This window comes from Heterocephalus glaber, unplaced genomic scaffold (assembly GCF_053883595.1).
Source record: "Heterocephalus glaber isolate CG9 unplaced genomic scaffold, H.glaber_assembly_v1.0 deba00001504, whole genome shotgun sequence".
NCBI lineage: Eukaryota > Metazoa > Chordata > Mammalia > Rodentia > Bathyergidae > Heterocephalus > Heterocephalus glaber.
In genome coordinates this window covers 42,988,598-43,005,220 of record NW_028258324.1, presented here as the reverse complement: position 1 = coordinate 43,005,220, position 16,623 = coordinate 42,988,598, and positions in this window count along the sequence as shown.

The following is a 16,623-nucleotide window of genomic DNA, read 5'->3' as shown; positions in this document are numbered from 1 at the left end:
CTTCTGTGAGACTGTGAAAATAAAATATATTTTTTCTAAGTTTCAAAATATATAGTGGTGTTATATTTATGTATATTTATATTTATCTTCATGTTTATCTATATGTTAGATATCTTCATATTTATCTATATCCATATATCTATATCTCTCTATATATAATATGTGTATGAGAGAGAGCTCACTAATGTAGATAAGGCTAATTTTATGCATAGAACTAGGTGGAAATGACTCCTATCCTTCAAGCTAATAACCAGAAGCAATACAGCATACCTGAGAAAAAGGAAATGTCAGTATAACCATTAAAAACCTGAACAATGCTCAGTTGATAAACCTTATCACATCCTTAATTTACATACGCAAGTACTGCAAATATAAGATAGATCTCAGAGAGTAACTATGGATTATCAATTTCTTTAGGTAGCAAGACTATTGACAGCTATGATTCCAGATGTACTGTCATAAATATCACAATTGATACATTATCTATTTTAGCACTATTGAATTATCAGACTTTTAATTTAATTCAAGAAACATATTCTCCATGTATCAGTTTAGGTAATTGGTCTTGATTATAAGGAGAAAATGAAGGCCCATATGACTATATTTAGAACTCAGGGAATCATGTAAATTGCTTCTGTTGATTTTTGTCCCAGTACAGCATATCAAGGGAAAAGTCCCAAAATACCAAAGACTGACTGGAAATGAGAAGAAATGGATGATGGTAAAAGGACTCCACAATTATCAACTTATACTTCAAGGAAAAGTAGAGAAATTGGGATTGCACCAGTAATTATTAATATCTCTACTTTTTTCTGTTTATTTACATGAAATCCAGTTGTTGTTGTACTCTTAAATCAGCAAGATAAGAAACACTACTAGGATTGCTATATTTCAACTGTGTCATTAACTTGATTTTTTCCCCCTCCATCCCAACATAAACAGTGCTCTCTAAATCCATCTGCCATTATTCTTTCACCTGCTGCATTTCCTGGGAAGTTTCTTTCAAAAACCCTTTTTCTATCTAACGTCTGGTGGGTTTGACTAAAAAAAAGTACAAGGATGAGATTAGATTAGAAGGAGAAGGAAGGTGAAAGTAGTAACATCTCCCCCACTTCATCCCTCTCAGTGTGGGCACTCCCTTAGCAAACTCTGCTCCTCTTGCCATGGTCATGTATTCTATTGGAAAGACCTTTATCCAGTGCTGCAGATATTACTAGACCTTGTTAGAATTTAGGCTGAGGTGACAATGGCAAAAGAACTTGGACAATTCTGATGTTACAGCATCTCAGTATTCTCTATTGATTCCCTTAAATTTGACTACAGCAGGTGATCCTTGACTGCCACATCCTGACTGACATAACATGGTTTACCTGAATGGAAAACAGGATTTCATGAATTATAGTGTTCAAAGAGTCCTTTAGAAGGATCAGACAAAGAAACATATATGTGGTTGTGCAGAGATGGTATTATATTTTTGAGAACGGATCTCATTAATTTGCCTAGGACCGCATCACTTGCAATTCTTGTACTTCAGCCAAGTGGCTAGGGACTTAGAGGCATATACCAATGCATCTGATGGGAGATGGTATTTTTTAAAGATACTGTAAACACGTGAAATGATTTCTGTTCTCAAAATGTAAGAAAGGTAAATGTAAGAAAATACATTTTATAAAAATATATTTCCAATAAATTTTGTCAATAGCATCGCTGATATAATTCCAATTACTCCGATGAGACAATTTTAAATTGAAAAATTAAAAAACCTAATTTCAAGGAAGTTTAAAGGCCAATGCTTCATACAAAAATTCTAATTTTATCATTTACTACTAACCCAATTACTTTAAAAATACTTCTTAAACTTTTTGTAACCATCTCAGAAAATAAAAAAGAAAACTTCTTATAATACTCAGTACAAATGTACAAGAACCTCACAATCTGGAAAATAAAATAGAAATGAGATTTTATCCATCACCATCAAATTCAGTTTCTTCATTTTTATATTCACAAATAACATCATTTTAGTCTTGTAAGCAATGTATAATTTGATAATTTCTTTTTCTGTACAGAATACAGAGAATAATTATTCTGAAATTTGTGTGTACTCATTACTTAATGAAGCTAGGTTAAAAGGCCTGTCTCTGTAAACTTCCCCTTAAAAATCTGATTTAAATAATCCAAAAATCTGCTTTTAAAATCTGCTTTTACTTCAGTCAGCAAATGTATTACTGCTGTTAACTAATCACTAGCATACAATATTACAACTGTCTAAACAAAATTTAAGAGTAGGTAAGAAATAGATAAATAATATGCAAGAAGGGAAACACATGATACATCCAGTATACTTATTATGAAAGTTGTAGGTTTCTTCTCCTGATTGACATGCTAGATAAATATGTAAGCACGACTGTATTTACATACCATAGTGCAGTTGATTCCCTTGGTGTACACAATGTGTTATATGAAAAAGTACAATTTTCTAAAGATTTCCTAAAGCAATGCCAACACATAATCATTTTCTAAAATTATTTCCTTTAATTTTCTGTAGATTAGTGTTAACATTTTATTAAAATGTAACGGTGTTTCCTATAAAATCAAGTTATGAAAAAGCAACAACACTATCATTCTTTTTATAATATGCTCCCTTCACTGTTTAACACACACATATATATATATTTTATATATATATTTATTCCTGCTTGGTATAAAAATATGCTTATTAATCACCTGCATATATAAATAAAATAATTTAAAAATTAAGTATGTGGTTCCCACAGCCAAGCAACACTAAAAAATAACAAGACAATTTTTTAATGTATGGGACATAGAAAAATCAATATTTATTAATTTACCTTTTCTTTCCAAGTTTATAGGAATAGTATATGTTAGTTATAGGTATAAACAAATTCATGTAATTGAATTAATTCAGTAGGAATAAAAAAGAAAGTTCTTACAGACAAACAACAAAATGCACAGTAATATTACTCTGGAAATTTCTGTATACTTCTAAAATTATTTATTCTTTTGTTTTTGTCAGACTGCTCAGAATTTTTTCATCACTTTAATACATTTTGTGCACTCATAGGCAACCAGAAAAGGATAATCACTTCAAAATGTTTTATCAAATAATCACGTAATTTTTGAGATGGAATATGAAACAGATAAGAATTTACTGCTTAAACTGGATAAGCCAAAAAAAAGTGTGATTATTACCACCTCTTAACCCAAAGACAATATCAAGGAAACAGGGAATGATGATTTAGTGGGGTAAAATATGAAAATAATTGTCAAGAAGCAGACTCTAACTTAATTTGGAAAAACCAGTAAAAAAGACAACTAGAATATATCCTTAAGTTTGTCATAAGTTGTATGATCTAAACAGAAAGTAAATGAGAAATACAGAACACTTCAAAGCATGACACTATTGTAAATCACTACAAAAAGGAAGCATACGTTGCTTTCTCCTCCTTCTTTTACTCCTTATCTCAGCTAAATCTTATCTCACCTAATGTAGACTGTTCATGAGTAACAGGGACAATAAAACCACATTGTAATTGCAAATTATTTATATATCACATCTCTATGACCAACTTTTCTGCAATAGTGTCCTCAATTATATATTATTTCTATATGTTTTTATATATTATTTCTCATAATTCTGTGGGTCAATAACTCATTCATTGCTTAGCCAAGTACTTTGCCTTCACATGATTTATTCGGGGACTGCACATGAGGCTACATAAACCTGGAATTTGACCTGAGCAAGGTATCCAAAAAGCCTTCATTTATGTGACTGGTAATTGATGTTGGTTATGAAGTTTTTTTTCTCCTCTATAGTTTGTCCTCTTTTAGTCCTATATACTACTGCTCAAATGGTAGCTATCAGATCTCCTTGAAGGTAAGCTAAAACAGGTACACTGTAAAACGTACATTTTATTTTGTTTTGTTTTTTGGTACCTAGGATTGACCTCGGGACCTTGCGCTTGTGCGGCAGGCGCCGGAACCACTGAGCTAAATCCCCAGCCCCCAAAATGTGCATTTTATCTATCTATCTATCTATCTATCTATCTATCTATCTATCTATCTATCTATCTATTTATTTATTTATTTGGTACTAGGGATCGAACTCGGGACCTTGCACTTGCAAAGTAGGTGCCAGAGCCACTGAGCTAAATCCTTGGCTGTAAAATGTATATTTTAATGGTCAGATAAAGTTCAATCCAGATACAAAAAATAGCAAGAACAATTCTAGTTATTGAATGAAAATACAGCATATAAGGACCAGAAAAGTATTTGACAGCTCTCTTTGGAGAATACCAACTATATTATATTTGAAAGAGCTTGTTGTACACTTTTTATAAATTTTTCTGCACATATGAAATTATACAAATCTATTTTTTTAATTTGTCCACAATTGTGCAAACTCAAAGTTGGCCTATCAAATAATTGGAAATTGTCAATTGACTATTGTTATATGAAGAGTCAATGTTGGCTGGAAAAGCCAAATCATGTAAATTAATTTTGATCTAGTTTGCTGTTTAAATGAATCAGCATTTCTGCAATGATTTTAGCAAATATTTTTTCTGTGTTTTAATATTTCTTAGTATAGTTTGAAATTATTTTTTCACACAATGAAAAGTTTATTTACATAAAAGCATACCAGCTGAGTGCTTCAAATGCTGAAAAAAATTCAAGAGTTAGACTATGAAGCCCTTGATAATACACTATTAACAAAGCCAAACATCACCACTATTTTTAAAAATATCTTATTTTAATTGAATAAAAGCTTCAGTACATTCTAAAAATACTAATCTGCAATAGGTAAGGATTCATAAACTATGGGTATTCCTTTTTTCAACTACCTACAAAAACTACATTTATTCTTGTGGTCAATTTTACTTAAATAAACTGGAGATGTTCCTATCCTACAACTGAATATAACCAAAGGAAAACTTATGTCTTTAATCAGTTCAGCTAGTGATGACTACAAGGACATATCATTTTCAAATTTCCTAAGGTTTGCTCATTATATAAGATAAGTGAGCTGAACAACAAAAAAAATAGAAATCTATTTAAAAATGTAAAACTTCAGGAATAAATACTGGAGTAGGTCTATAATAACTAAGTTCCTCTTCTGGGTAAATTTAGCAGCAATCCAGAAACCCATATGCAATAAAAGACAGAATCAAGTGGCCAAGCAAAAGTTTTGTTTTCAGTTGTTATATTAAGATTAAACTAAAAATAACATTTCACTTTTGGAGAACAACTAAAGATAGAAGCCCTGTACAAGAGAAAATATGATCTAAAAGAATTCTCTGTTATATTTATTACTGCAAATATCAAGAGGCATAAAATTAAACTATGAAATCAACTTTCCATGAAACCAAAATAAAAGAGGAAGTAACATGCTTTCTTTTCGTCTGTTACATACAAATCAATCTACCAGTTTTCTATATGAAGAAATCTCTTGTACAACCATTTGATCAGCATACCTGACAAAGACTTTATAATCAAAAATATCAACTCATGCTATGCTAAGGAGACTAGACTTGACCTTGACTGTGATGAGAAGCCAAAGAAAACTTTCAAAGAAAAAAATGACAAATTCAAAAAGTAATGAGTAGCAGTGTGAAAAAATAAAAGTAATGAAAGTATATTCTGAATAAGTATCCATCATAAAATTTAAGGAGAAACAAGAAGAAATGCACCAAGGCAGTAAAGAGGAGATGGAAAAGAAGTAATGACATTGGGAAAGATTTGTATTGTACAATAAAAATATTTTAATAATATGTAAAATTAAATAAGGGGAGTAGAGGAGTCAAGCCTGTTAGATTTGCATGAAGATATTACTTATCAAGTTTCAAAATACAGGAGAAAGGGCTAAGGGTGAAATGAATCACCTTTTAGAAAAAATGTGTACATTGGAAAAGGAATTCTTATTGATAATCTACTTACCCATTAAAATTTAATACTTTTCTAAATAAAATCACTTCAAAATATAATATTATGATCATTATAATTTATTTGAATGTTGGTGGGTAAAATATATTTATATAATCAAACTTATTAAATGACATATTATATATTTTCACTCATTTACATCACCACCATCACATAATTAGCATGATTTCAAATGATTGTAATAAATAAAAAAGACCTATTTTCTAATTTGTTTCTACAAATCTGAAAAAGTAAATCACTAATATTAACTTATTTCTGCTTGTAATCATTGGTGTTTTGAGACAAGATATAGGTATGTAGTCCAGGCTTGGCTTGAACTCACAATCCTTCTGCCTCAGCTTCCAAGTACTGGGAATATAGGAATGCACTAACAAACAGATGTATTTCTAAACATAATAGGAATCCAATTTCCTCTATACTTGGAACTTCTATAGAAAAATAAATGTACTTAACTCTTTTGTCTTCTATTACATACAGTATAACCTTATTGAACTTGTTTTAAATAAAATAAATTTGTCAGTTTATAAAATGTTAAGAAAAATAATCATTGGTAGGAAAAAGAAAAGTATATACACAGTGTAATAGGAAACAGTAAGATGAATATGGGAAATAAATTAAATTTGCCAAAATGAAAGTGAGGAAAAACTAAAATTTTCTAATAATAGTCTAAAATAGTTTTAGAAATTTTAAAGTGTCTTAAATCAAAGACATATATAAAATATTGTCTAATATTTAATGATCTCAAAAATTTTATTACTCCAGTGATATTCTTGTCATAAAGTGGATGAAAATTAATTATATTTTCCCTTATATATATTTTATACTTTCAACAAGAAAATGTAATATAATGGAAGTCTTCAAGAAAAGAGATAGAATTCACATAAAGTTATAGTACATAAAAAGCAAAATTCTGTAAATTAGACATTCTTTTAAACTTCATTGTCCCATTCCAATAAATTCAATATCTAAATAAAGAAACAATGTTATTTATGAATTACAGTTGGCTTTTAAAGTCTCTGCAAAATGAGTTCCATGACAGGTGGAAAATTTCCAATAAATTTTAGCTGACTATTAACATCAGCTCAATGGTGAAAATTAAAGAAATGACAAATATTTCTAAAATCCTAGATTAAATAATTGTGCCAAGATTCTTTGTTTTCACAATATCGAGAAAGCATCAGTGTTAATTTCTAAGAATTACAAGGGCAGATATTAGATAACTGGGCAACTCACTACACAAGACTACCAAATTGCAATTAAATATGAATATATCAGTTATTTGCTTTTTTACTAATAAGAAATTGATTATAAAAATTACTTTAAGTAGATTGAAAGAGAAAAATTTGACTAATCAAAATACTCAAACTCATGAGTTACTTGTGTTTCAATTGATGCCTCCGACCTTAGTATCTGTTTCTGCTGCATTATTCTTCCCATACATGTTCCTCTTCAAGAAGTCTATTCGATAGTCTACAGGAGACTAATCTCTTCAAATAATCTTTTGCAGGTAACAGCTGCTCTGGCAATCCAAACATCTGTGAAAAGCATGAACAATTGTATTCAAGGTGTGGTAGTGAGAATTTACAGCCATGTTCTAGAGAATTACCACTTGCATCTTTAGGTGTCACAAGATCCTTATATTTGCTAATATCTTGTCATCACCAAACACTTTTTAAATTATTTGATCTCATTTATAAGATGTTCTACACTATGAATTCCTCTGAATTACAAGAGTTTAAAAATTATCTTATTTAAAATTATAAAGAGAAGACTTTTGTGAATTTTCTAATATTCCTTTGTCTATAAGATAGAATGTCTAAATATTACAATCAATGAGCTATTTTTTTAATGGAAAATCCTGAAGAGGAGTTTGACTCATGATATAAATACATACACAATAACTTTTTGTCCCGCTTATACTTCCAATAATTCACGTTTCATAGAAAATGTTAGACTGTAGGAACTTCTTTCATATCTTTGCACCACGCACTCACTTTCTCTTCATATAGGATTGAAAGCCTTATGCAAAAATTAACATGTCTTCCCATTTAATTTTAGTTTTTAATAATTCGAACTAAATTTAACACGTTTTGTTAATTTTAATATTTCTATTGTTTGATATTTCAAAGTCCAAAAAAAGAACACCCTTATTAACAATTTTCATTGATTTGCTGTTCTCTGAATCAAAATGCTAGCTCTTGTACTGGTCAGGCATTTACATTATATACGTGTTGTACTATATTAGTAATGATCACAAATGAGTATTATATAACATGACTTCCAAAGGCGTAAGATCACTTTGGGAAGTAGAAAGTCACATTTTGGTTCAGGTACAGTTCTCTAGGATCCTTTGCTATTGGCTCAGTTAAAGTGCATTTCAATAAAAAAAATTAATATTATATGTTTCAGATCAATTTCCAGTTGAGCATTCTATTCTGTTCTTTGTGTCAAAAGACATGAAGATGCATTTTGGATAATTAAAGATATATAGAAACCCAGTCGTGATTTGAGTGCCTCAGATTGATATTCCAGGAAAACTCACCTTTAGTTCCTGTCACTGAACATTTTTATTCAGTCAAGTTTTAGCATGGTGTAAAACAAAATTCATGTACGCTGAAAGAGGGAATGTGAGAGGGAGAAAGGAATTGGCAAGAAGCGCAACAAGAGATGAGCAATAAAGTTCTCAATAGAAGGACAGCTTGTGTATGAAAGGATAAAGAGCTTTGCCAACCTAAAAAGGAGTCTTGGTTCAGTACATATAAAATTAAGTTTACAAACATCCTCATTGGTCAGCAAAAAGTTGCACTTTGTTTATATCTCTTTTACTAATAGTGAATCTTACTGAGTTTGCAGTTTATCACTCAGTAACTAAGATTCAGTGTGTTCTGGAGGGAGCTGAGAACAAACATGAGGTGAGAAACACACAGAATTGCAGTGTTTGATAACAAAGGAGCAGTTTACAAAACAGAATAACTCAACAGTAAGCACAATTTAAGCTACTCCTATTTGTGTGCAGTCAGAATCTTCTGTTAGGGAAAGGATTCATAAACACATGAATCCAGTTTCAAATATCAAAAATTTAAATGAATTTGGGCTTTAGTTAGTGATTTAAGGTACATTTACTAATCTTTACCTGTGAAATTTATTTTTATATGAAATAAGGTAATTACTGTTGAAAATTGTAAAATTAATGAGCTATTTCCATGATTGAACACCTATAATCAGAGAACGGATCTTTAACTTTTTGTAAGAAGTACCACCATTCCCAGATTACAGATTGAGCTATACTTTTTATTAGCTAATTATCACAGAACAACATTCAGACGCTTCTGTTGATAAGCCCTTTTGCATTTTAAAAATAAAAACTCAAATTTAGCTCCTATTTTAGGCATTGTCATTACATCTTTCCAGTTATTATATCATTATCCCGCATCATTCACCAAAGAACTTAATTCTCCATGTTAAATGGAGTGATGCATTAAAATGACAAGTCTTACTCTCTACAAAAATTTTAAAAGACGTGCAGCTATATTTGGCTGAGGAAACTGTCAGAGACTCAGAATTTTTCTCCAGCTGCAATAAAGTTGTAGCCATTTCTTTCAAGCCTATCATGTATTAAAAAGAAAAGCATTTCAATTAATTCAATTACCAGGAGAAGAAGATGAAATTATAATTGCTTGAACAGGATGAAAAATGACCTTTAAAAATTCCAAAATCAAATATTCCCTCTAAGATAAGAATATTCTAATACTGTCATATGTAGAGAAAGCTTAGATCCAATTATAAGCCAAAATATTAAATGTCATAAGCATAAGAATTGGTATGCCCTAGTCCCAGTGGCAATAATATATTCAGAATTAGAAAAAAACCTATGCCATCTTTGTATTTAGAAATCAAAAATTAATCAATTTCTATATCCCTTTATAGCTTGAGTGTCATTATTCCCCTCATTCCATAGGTATATACTAAGCCCTTTCATCTGTATGTATAATCTTTTTCAAGCATGAATATTTTTAAATTCTAAATTAGATGCAAGTTTTTCTATCTATGTGTTTAAAACCAATTTAGAGACATGTGTCCTTTATTTAATGTCGGTATATCAGAATGCAGAGTAGAAGTTAGGGAACAAGAAATTAATATCACCCAAAAGAGTTGGGAAAAAAAACAGCAGGCAAAAAGCTTTCACTAGAAGTTGATGGCTAAGTGTGTAAATTTATAGAAAGAATAAAAGGCTACCATTTCAGGACAGGCAACAGGAAAAGTTAGAGTGAGCTAACTCATTAGAGTGAGCATCATATATCAAAGTAAAATGATGATTATTGCTTTTATATAGTAAGGATTATGTGCTAACTGATATTGAGAAATGAGGTAAAAAATGAAGTCTTTGGACACAAGTATAATACATAAATCCAATATTTTCTATGAAACCATAAAACATATTGAAAAAATACATTTTATATACGTACATTGTATATATATGTATATACATTTCATTTGTTAAACACTGTAAATGTTTTCAGTGTCCAATATGATTAAATAAAAAATAGTGAGATAATGTACCAAGAGCAGAAGCTCCAATTTAGTTGATTAAATTTTAACTATCTTCTAGAATTTTAAACTCAGTGGTTGTTTTCTTTATTGTTATTGTTAAGGAGCCATCAGCATGCCTTTATCTGACTTGATTTTTGAGAGTCAGTTTTTGTTGTTGTGGTTGTTGTATCCGGTATTTCAAATATGTTGATTATTTTCAATAGAAAATGAAATATCATGGTACATAAATTTGAATAGAATGATGAAACTTAGACCAAGGAAGCACTGAGATTAATTTCTAGAAATAATGTATTCTTTCATGCAAAGATGAACAGGAGAAAATAATCTCATTATATTTACAACCTTAAAAGTTACCAGAGTTTGGAGAATAGAGAAAATGGGGAGATTTTGGTGAAAGGATATAAATATTTGATTAAAAAATGTATTAGTTCTGTAGATCAAATTTATAACTAGGTGGCTATAATTAATAACAGATAATAAATACTAAACGTGCTAAGAGATTAGCTCTTTGTTTATTTTATTTTTTGTATTTTATTTTAGTACATAATTGTTTCCAATATGTAGGTGTAAGAGGCAAAAGAGATGTGTAACAAAGAGAATAAGAGACTTATGTTTTTGTTGTGACTCTATGTTGATCCTCAAGCTTCAGCCATGTGTTGACTGGTTAGTTTCTGAAGTGACCAGAGCAGGGCTGCCATTTCCTTGGGCTTCAGCCATGAATAGACTAGTCAGCTTCCAGGGTAACTAGAGAAAGGCTGTCATTTCCAGTGATGGTCCTATCTTGTCACCAGATCAGCTGATTCAGTTGATATGAATCCTACTGGTTGGTCTACCTATCTTGGGCTGCTGGTTTCAGATGACAGTGGTGGACTCAAGGTACAGTTCCGGCAATTTTAGCAGCAGTGAGAGGTGGACAAAATTACAGTATAAGACCTATCCTCTATGGGCCCCAGAGTTTTTGGATTTTATTTCTTAACCCAGACAAAGTCCCCAGGCTTGAAGGGGTGTATCAGGTCTGTTAAACTTATGGGCACTCTCTATTGTACCAAGTTATGGATGTCTTGCATGGCTATCTTTAAGCCTATATCTTCTTTCTTAAGATCAATTTACATAGTTCACAAAATTATCCTAAATTTGGCTTATAATTGGGATTGGCTGGCCAAATACAATTTTATAAGGGGAATACACATTTTGTTTAGTGGGGGTGCACCGGACTCAGAGGAGGACCATGGGCAGGACTTGGTCCCATCTCAAGTGGGTCTCTTGGAAATATTTTATTCACGGTCTGAATATCTGGTTAATGTACTCCACCTTTTTTGAGATATCTGGCTAGTAGGCCTTGTGAAGCTTCCATTTTATCTTTAACATCTGTGTGCGTTCCTAAACTATCTTGGCTATGAATGCTGGTCTGTCTGACCCTTAAGTCAAAGGCAATCCAAATCTTGGGATGAAGTCTCTTAACAGTGCCTTGATCACCTCTTGTGACTTTGCTATTTGGGTGGGGAAAACCTCAGTCTATCCTGAAAAGTTGCAGATGAGCACCATCATATGTTGGTAGGCTCCCATCCAATGTAGTTCAGTGAAGTCCACAACCAAGTTTGTGCAAGAGGTAGTAACCATTTACTGAATATCCAAGAGCTGAATGGGCTCTTGTCTCAGGTTATTTTGACCATAGGTTGAGTATTGTTCACAAACAGCTTGGATGATGGCAGTGAGCTATAGCACATAGAAATGATAGCCCAGCAACATTTCTAGTGCTGTTTTCCCCCATGTGAGACCCTGGATGGAACTGTTTTATAAACCTGGGGACATCAATTCAGGGACAGCCAGTATCCCATCAGATAATTTCCATCATCCTTCCTTGATATAATTACCATATTCTTGAGCAAACCAGGCTTTTTAAATTTGAAAAATAATGTATGGTCTGCTGGAGAGGAGGTTCTGGGATGACAGACGTGGATAGGGTTCATCTTTCAGGTTGTAGGGTCATCATAGCAGCCCATTTTGCTTCCCTGTTTTCCCTTTTTTTTTCTAGATTTCCATGTTCCAGTCTTCTGGTGCCCCCTGTAGTGTATAACAGCCACTTTCCTTGGGGCCCCTACAGCACCTAAGATTTTTATTTTATTTTACTTTATTATTTTCTGCATTCAAGAGCAATGTTTCCATATATATAGCCCATGTACATGTAATGTTGCAAAGACTTATTTGGAATGAGCATAGATATTGGCTTTTTGCCTCTTTGATAGCAAAAGAGCCCTTGTCAAGGCTATTAGTTCTGCCTTCCAAGCTGAGGTTCCAATAGGCAGAGGCCAATATCATCACTCCATATCTTGGTTACTGGACCTCTTTCAGCACAAAACTACTTTCACTATGAAATATTCAGTATCTGGATCTCCAAGATGGCAATCTGTGAGATTTCCCTGGCTTGAGAATAGTTTGTCCATGATTTCCACACAGTCCTGAAGGGGGTTTCCAGTTCAACTGGGAACAAGTAGTTGAATTAAGAGTATTCACTGTCTGTAGAGTTATGATGGGATTTTTATGTAGAAGCCCTTGATACTGAGTCATCCTTGGATTTGATAACCAATAGTGTCCTCTCTGGTCTATTAAATTATACTTGAGTGCAGTACTCACATGGTCAGTTGTTGTACCATGGATAACTTTTCAGATTCCTGCATCAGCAGGGCAGTGGCAGGAAGTGTCCTGAAGCATGGAGGCCATCCCAGGGCCACAGAGTTTGACAATTTTGAAAAGTATTCCACAGGACAATACCAGTATCCCACGACCTGGGTTAAGACTCCTGTGGCCATTCCCTTTCATTCATGGACTTAGAGAAAGATACCTTTGATTATAAGTGGCTTTCCTAAGCCTGGGGCTTGAGTCAAGGCTTTTTTGATTTGTTTAATTACTCTCTACTGGTCAGCTTCCTTTATATAGGGGCTTAAGTGAAAATGAGATCCAGATACAGCAGAATCCCATTGTCTTCTTATTTAAATTCTCTTATTTGGTGCTTGGTGGTTGGAGTTGGAAGGGCACAGATAGCTTCTTTCTACTCTACGCTTAGTTGGCGTTTTCCTTGAGCCACTACAAAGCCCAAATATCTGACCTCTTCTTGGCAAATTTGCGCCTTTTTCTTGGATACCTTACAACTAGCTATCCAAAACAAATGAAGGAGGTCTTTAGTTCCTTGATACCAGTCCTCTCAGGTTGGGACTTCTAAAAGGAGGTCATCTACATATTGCAGCAGGGTACAATTGTCCCCTGGTGTGACAAAAGCTTTAAAGTCAGTGGTCAGCAACTCTTCAACCATTGAAGAGTTTTTGAACCCTTGAGGAAGCCTAGTCCAGGTTACCTGTTCTTTTATGACCAAGTTAGGATTCTCCCATTGAAATGTAAAAATGGGCTGATAGACTGGTGTGAAGTGTAAACAGAAAAAAGCATCTTTTAAATCTAAGCAAGTAAAACAGGAAGCACTTGCTGAAATGAGTCCCATCATAATGTCAAGATTGATGTTCTAAAAGCTGCTTTAAACATCCTTGAATGTCTTGTATGGCTTTCTGGGGGAAGGGGTTTTGGCAGACTCAAACTGGAATTGTCCCTGGCTTTAGTTCCACAATCACCAGTATTTGATTTATAGTCAGCCCAAGTGGATTATCTTCAGCCTATACCCCGGGAATCTTATGTGTCAGCCCCCATAGTTCATTTGTTCCTGATTGTGGTAGCTTATCTAAATACAGTCTCCATTTCTCAGCCTGTGGGACAGTAAGGGTCAATACTGTGTCTGTATTCAGGTCTCTAGGTGAGTCAAATTTAAAGTCATCTTTTTCTGTGGCCCAAAGGCAATTTGGGCCTATACCTTGTGCAGTAAGTCTCTTCCCAGAAGGGGAACTGGGCAGTTTTGAAGACATAGAAACTCATGTTGGACCTCTTTTTCCCTATGACCAACTCTTCAACCAGAAGAATGGCTTCTTTTCTGAGACTGTAGTGGCTCTATCAATAGTCACATGATTTTTGTATAACAGCCCAATGGGCTTTATTACTGCCAAGTGTTCAGCTCCACTATCTACCAGAAAGTCCATCAATTGGCTCCCTACTCTCATTGTGACCACAGGCTCCTGGGGGCCCAAGGAAATGAAACTCAGTCTTTCCTAGTTCTTGTAACCTTAAGTTCCTGTCAGTCCAATGATGCCAGCATCTGATTCCTCCTGGGAGTGATAGTCTTTTGTAGGTGGCCTCCAACTTTTGGAATTTTTATCATCTCTGTCATCATTTTCTGGACACTCATTTTTCCAGTGCCCATACTTTTTACATTAGACACATTGATCATAAGCTAGCTTTTGTCAACTAGCAGATCCCAGCTCAGTTTGGCTCCTATTTTGCCCATATTCATGCCCCACCTCTTAGTGATCTCTCTCTTTTTTCCCATGAACATTGCTGCCAGCAGATCTGCTTTCTTATTGAGCCTTTTGTTGGCCTCCCCCTTTGCTTCTCAGTCATGGTTAATGTACACTTTGGTAGCCATCTCTAAAAGCTGGGTTGCATTCATAATGCAAACTCTCCTAAATTCTATAGTTTATGGTGATGTCTCCCTAAGGATCTCTCGCAAATGCTGCATTTACAATGTGCTGGTTTTCAGCAGTCTTGGGGTTAAAAGATATGTAGAGTTGGAACACTTTATTGAGCCTCTCATAAAATGGGTTATGACTTTGATTGGTTCCCTAGAATCTTTCTGAGATCTTTTCCATATTAATTGCTCTCTTTCTGCCTTCCTTTAGACCTTCCAAGAGGGGCTCTTGGTACCTCTGCAATAGTTGCAACTGATCTGCATTATTTGGATCCCAATGTGGATCTGTCTCATGAAAATAGTTTGGGGAATATGCTTGCATATTCATCACACCTCCATGGGCATTGTTTTCTAACCAGCAAAGGGCTGCTTAGGTTATTCTCTGGAACTGTTCAGTGTTAAACATCATCAGGAGATGCTGTTCACAATCTGGCCAGGTTGGATTATGTGTCTGAAAGATGAATTGCATCAAATCTATAAAGGCCTGGGGCTTCTCTATGTAGGAGAGAGTATGATATTTCCAATTGAGGTCAGTGAATGAGAAGGGGTAGTAGAGAGATCTGTTGTCCCCCTTGGATTTGTTCATCTATATTATAATAAAGGGGTGCCCTAGTTTCTCAGAGGGGCATTTGCAAGGCCCTTGTAGAACCTGATCGGAGATGACTCTTCTGCTCATTTAGGCCTTCCTCATTTTTCCCCTGGGGCAATGGCTCTGATTTTTTCTTGAGGGTGGAGGTGATGCCTGGGAATCCAGTTTCTGTTGTGCTGGCAAGGGGGAGGTCACTTGACTATAGGAGGGCTAATTCCTCTCCAAGCTGAAGTTTCACCAAGTGGCACCAGATGTCTCAGGACTCCCATAGCTTGGGGCCTTCCTGAGCCTGCAGGCAAAGGAGACAGCAGTTCTGTTGTATCTAGTCCCTTTGTGGTGGTCAAAAATGTTGTGGCATTTTAAGAGACAGGAGAGGTGAGTGGGAAACAGGAGGATTCTATTTTAGGTGAACACTAACTCAGTGAACTGTCAAAAGGCTGAGCCTGGAACAAAAAAAGTTTCAATTTTTATACATTTGGCCTCTATGCTCATGGAAGCTATAGAGGGAGGCTAACTTCCCCTGTCCTACCATCAGCACCCTCAATATGCCCTGGCCCATACCCATGGGGGATCATAATGGGAATTATTTGTTTTATGGGAGACTTTCTTCCTTTGTGGCTATAATAAGGGACTCTTTGCTCCCCTCACTAACTCAAGGCAGCAATGGTGTAAGCCCATTTCCCTTCAGCCCCAGTGAGTGCCTAAGAGTGAATGGAGATTATGCCTTCCAGGGCAGCCTCCTCTTGTCAAAATAAATTTTGAGAACTTTTCCATGAACAATGGAAAGACCTTTGGAAAGTATCCTGCATTGATTGAGATATGAAAATGGCTTTTCCTTGAGAAATAGAAAACTTTTTTTTTTCCCTTAAATTCTTTTTTTAGGTGTAAAATACATTTACATTTATCATTGGGTGCTTGTACCGGTATAGGATTTATCTTGGTTCTTACTTTTTCCCCCATT